The sequence below is a fragment of the Triticum aestivum genome, chromosome 5D (assembly GCF_018294505.1).
Source record: "Triticum aestivum cultivar Chinese Spring chromosome 5D, IWGSC CS RefSeq v2.1, whole genome shotgun sequence".
Lineage (NCBI taxonomy): Eukaryota > Viridiplantae > Streptophyta > Magnoliopsida > Poales > Poaceae > Triticum > Triticum aestivum.
The window spans coordinates 526,785,840-526,790,549 of record NC_057808.1 but is presented as its reverse complement, the minus strand read 5'-3'; positions in this window follow the sequence as shown (position 1 = coordinate 526,790,549).

The following is a 4,710-nucleotide window of genomic DNA, read 5'->3' as shown; positions in this document are numbered from 1 at the left end:
TGTGTGTTTGCACACCATGCCGGCGCGTGGATGAACTTCACTTAATTCCGCCAACCGTCGCGCCTCCCACGGCCTTCGCCTCCCTCGCACGGTCGTGCCCTTTGAGAGTTCAACCAGCTATAAATGAGCAATTTTTTTGCCTACTCCGCACGCATGATACTCCCTCTGGTCCTTTTTACTCCGCATAAGATTTGTGTCAAGTCAAAGTTTGCAAAGTTTTTTATCAAATTTATACTAAAAATATCAATATCTACGATACTGATTATAATGAGTATAAAAACTATCTATATCTATATCTATCTATCTATACCACTATACCTACCTATACTAATTAGAGACTCCCAAGAAATTACCACGTTAATTAGAAATTAGGAGCCGTTTATCTTGTGTGGGACCGAATTATTACGGTGTAGATCATCCGAGTTTTGTCAGGTGAATAAAAAAAAGATATCTACCTAGAGGCCCAAGAGTTAAACGAATGAGATTAACTCTGGCGCGCCAAGAATGTGAAAAAGTGGAGATTAACTCACTTACGTGGAATCCCTCAAAAAATAGAACTCGCGTACGTGGAAAACGTGAAACGAGTGAGATGTGGAAAGTGGAGATTGAGTCACGTACGTCTGTGTTCAAAAAATAAAAAGATCACACGTACATGCACCAAAAAGGTACAAATTAACTCATGTACGTGTGTGTTTAGAAAAAAATAGATCTCACGTACATGCATCAACTAAAAAAAAACTCACATATGTGCAAAACGGGAGAAAGGCTGAGATTTGCTCACGTACGTGCTCCCATCGCTCCAGCCCATTGGAAAAATATGGTATTATACACTACAGGCCACTTTGTTTCCTCATCGCTATTACCATTGTTCATGTTCAATTTGCCCAAATCTTTTGCCTGGTCTCTATCATATCTCCCATCGCAAATATTATGCATACCTCTTTCTTAATATACCACACCCAAATTCAATAATATCATTTAGATAGAAGAAAACAAACTCTCATATCAATCTCCAAATATTCTTGAAAGGCTACATAGTGTTTTGTCAAAAAAACTCTCATATCAATCTCCAAATATTCTTGAAAGGCTACATAGTGTTTTATAATAAAAAATAGAAGTACTAATGTAACAGAACTCCTAGCTTTTCACGATTGTTAAAACAAAAGGAAAAAAATCTATCTAGAATCTAGATCTCTACATATAACCTTTTCATCTCTCCATTAGAAAAAGAAAAACCTGTAGCAATCTTTGTCTAACTACTCTATGATCTCTCCATTAAAAATCAACAACCTGAAGAAATCTCCATGATCTCTTCCGCTTCCGATGCAATCTTGCGGTAGGGAAATCGTGGTTCCCTTCTTCCATTGAAAGTAAATGCATCACCATCGTCTCTCTCTTCTCCCATGGAAAAAAAATCATCATCTTAAACATGCAGGTTAGGGTGTGGATCAGGTGTGCTAAAAGAGCTTACTGTATCAAAAAAAAATTGGACTGATTGCATACGAACTCTATAACTATGCAGTCTTTTCTGTACAGGCGTGCCTCCTATGCATCAATGTCCAAGTCATCAAACATAAAAGAAAACTGAGGCTAAGGCTGTCGTCCACAAAGGATATTCCTCCCAGTACACCCGTGTATGTGTGCCCTCAACATCCGCCTCCTCCCCATGCTTGATAGTGTCCGCCACTTTGATTGTTGACTACCAATTTTGTAGTGCCCTAATTTTGCAGTCACCCAATATTGGCGCAAGTCCATCCTCAGCGACGCAGCCGAGTGCTTCACGGCAATACACACGTATGAGGTTAAACTGGTCGGTTTGGATCTCTTCAACATCAAGTTGTCACCATGCTGCAGTCCATACCATCCCTATTTTGTCTAATTAACTAATTTGTGGTAGGCGTGACTGCAGTTTGATGTTGATCGTGCAATTCTGCAGTGCTGTCATTGGCCGGGCTGTTTGAGTGGAGGAACTGCGACAGATATAGTGAAGCACCATCATTGAGTTCACATGAAAGTAAATCTAATAATCCTGCTCTATTCTCCATCTGTTGAAATCATAGCAAAATCCCCAATATATAGATTGGCGTGACCTTTCCTGGCCGATCAAGTACAAACAGTTGTGTACATTTTCATCGGTGAACAATGCTCTTGCCCCAATCATGCAGACATGCACTCTAAAGGGCGGGAGGGAGCCAGCTGGGTGGTCTCTACTTCGTCTGCATTGGCAACACAGAATTCAAACAATAGTGCTCCGTTGATGACTTATCAAATCAAACGGCGCCCATACAGTCCACTGTTATTTAGATCAAGCATGATTACGGATATTTCTGCATGGTCGACACAATCAGTTGTTATGTTATGTTCTCTGCAGAGATATATTGATTCTTCTAACTATCCCTAAAAAAACAATACACTCCAAATCTCCAATTATCTGTTGCGTATCTGATTCTTCTTCCTTACATCATTTAGCCAAGGTATGTTGCCTAGACTTTTACTTTACGTACCAACTTACCACTCTGAAGATCGCGACTAATAGAGTAGTAATGTTTTCTTGGTAGATCTGACAGTTTGATTTTACAGCTCTGAAAATGAAGTGTGCTGCATATAATATATCAGTTGTACCCGTTTAATTTACAAATTTCCTATTCATATAATTTGCCTATTGGTTTTCAGATATAATCATATAACCTATCAAAGTATTAATGTTTATGTGTTTTTTATAATTTGAGTTTTAATCTTTATGCCAATCTGAATATTAATTAAATATTACAGGAGCTCAACAGAACCATCCAAGGTTAGTAATTTATACAAAAAACAATTGTGCTTTGCGTCGCATATAACATAGGTAAACCAGGCGTTCGGGGCTCAATCTGTCACATCTCTCTGTAGGAGTGCATGCTCTAGCCAATGCAACCAAAAGACCGATATGATGGAAGAGACTAGGCAGCACATTGTACGTCAACACTCCCCCTCACGTGTGGCTCCCTCAAACCTAAACGTGGACCGAAAGTGGGCTGCAATTTAATTGCGCCAATCGGGTCTTGAACTAGAGACCTCTTGGCTCCGATACTAGGACTGGACGTACGAGCGAGCTTTTCGGCTCGGCCCGAAGCTCGCTCCAGCTCGGCCCATTACAGCTCGGCTCGATAGGATTATCGAGCGGGCCGAGGTCTGAAAACAGGCCCGTTTCGCGACCGAGCCGAGCCGAGTTTCGGCCGGTCCAGCTCGGTGGCTCGCTTGCGGCCCAGCCCAATTCCACCATCGATCACAATAGCTAGCGCATTAGGGCACGAGCAACCACAACCAGTCTCTCGTCTCTCCCTTTCTCTGCTCTGCGCCGCCTCGCCTCTCTCTCGCCACGCCACAAATCTGGATCGACGGCGACGAGCGACGCCGCGCTTCCTCGCCAACTCGGCACCGACGGCGTCGGGTGGCGCGACCGTAACTCCCCACACCGGACGTAGACGGACGCGCCTCTCCTTGTTTCTCGCGGAACGTGACGAGCCGGAGCAGGTACTTCCTTCCTTCCCAAATCCCAATCCCTAGCAGCAGCTCCCTGAACTTAGTACGCATGTGATGGATCAATGGATGGATGGATCGATGGATGTAGTCATGTAGTTCGAACTTCCCAAACCCTAGCCGTAGGTGTCTGCACTAGTACACATCTGGTGGATGGATGGATCGATGGACGTAGTCAGGTAGATGTAGGGCTAGATGGGTGGATCATGGATGGATGTATTGTAGTCTGTACGGCTAGATGTAGCAGCAACGGATGGATGGATCATGGATGGATGGACTTGTAGGGCAGAATGGATGGATAGATCAAAATTTTCATTGATTCCATGTGTAATTAGTTTTCTGTTGTTGATGAACTAGTTGATGATCTACTTGCTGTAGCATAGCAGCTTGAAAAAAAATCTACTTGCTGGAAAATTACATAGACTCCATGTCTAATTAGTTTACTGTTGTTGATGATTGACCGTTTGTTGTTTGCTGATGTGTGCAGACTCCTATCGTCACAACAATGGACAAACAAAAGGGGAAGGCGAGTGGGAAGGAGAAGGAGAAAGAGAGGATGTTGGACTCCATTATGAAGAGAAAGTTGCCGGTCTCGGGGATGCAGAAGGGGAATGGGAAGGGCAATGCAGCAGCTACTACACGGCTGCCGAGGAAGCTGACAAATGATTCCAGCAATGTCCCAATCGCTGAATTGTTGTATAGGGTAAAAAAGAAACCTCCGCCTCGACGTCTCCCTGACCCCACCGGCGCTGGCGTGCGTGCCGGAATCGCCGTTGCCTCCGGCTCCGCAAACTACTATGAGAGGGAGGCTACATCTTCGCAGGTATGTATGTGCAAAATATATATTTGTGCAAGCTTGTGTATGTGCTGTTTTTGCTTTTTGAAAGTCAAATTTATGTGTGCCCAAGCTCATATGTGCTGTTTTTGGTATCCAAATGTCAAATATATGTTTGTGCAAGCTCATGTGTGTGCTGTTTTTGGTATCCAAATGTCAAATATATGTTTGTCCAAGCTCATGTGTGTGATCTTTTTGGTATCCAAATGTCAAATATATGTTTGTGCAAGCTCATGTGTGTTGCTGTTTTGGTTGAATATATGGTCATATTCTTGCTGTTTTTGTTGTACATATGCTCATATGTGTGATGTTTTGGTTGAATATATTGTCATATGCTTGCTGTTTTTTTGTAGGTA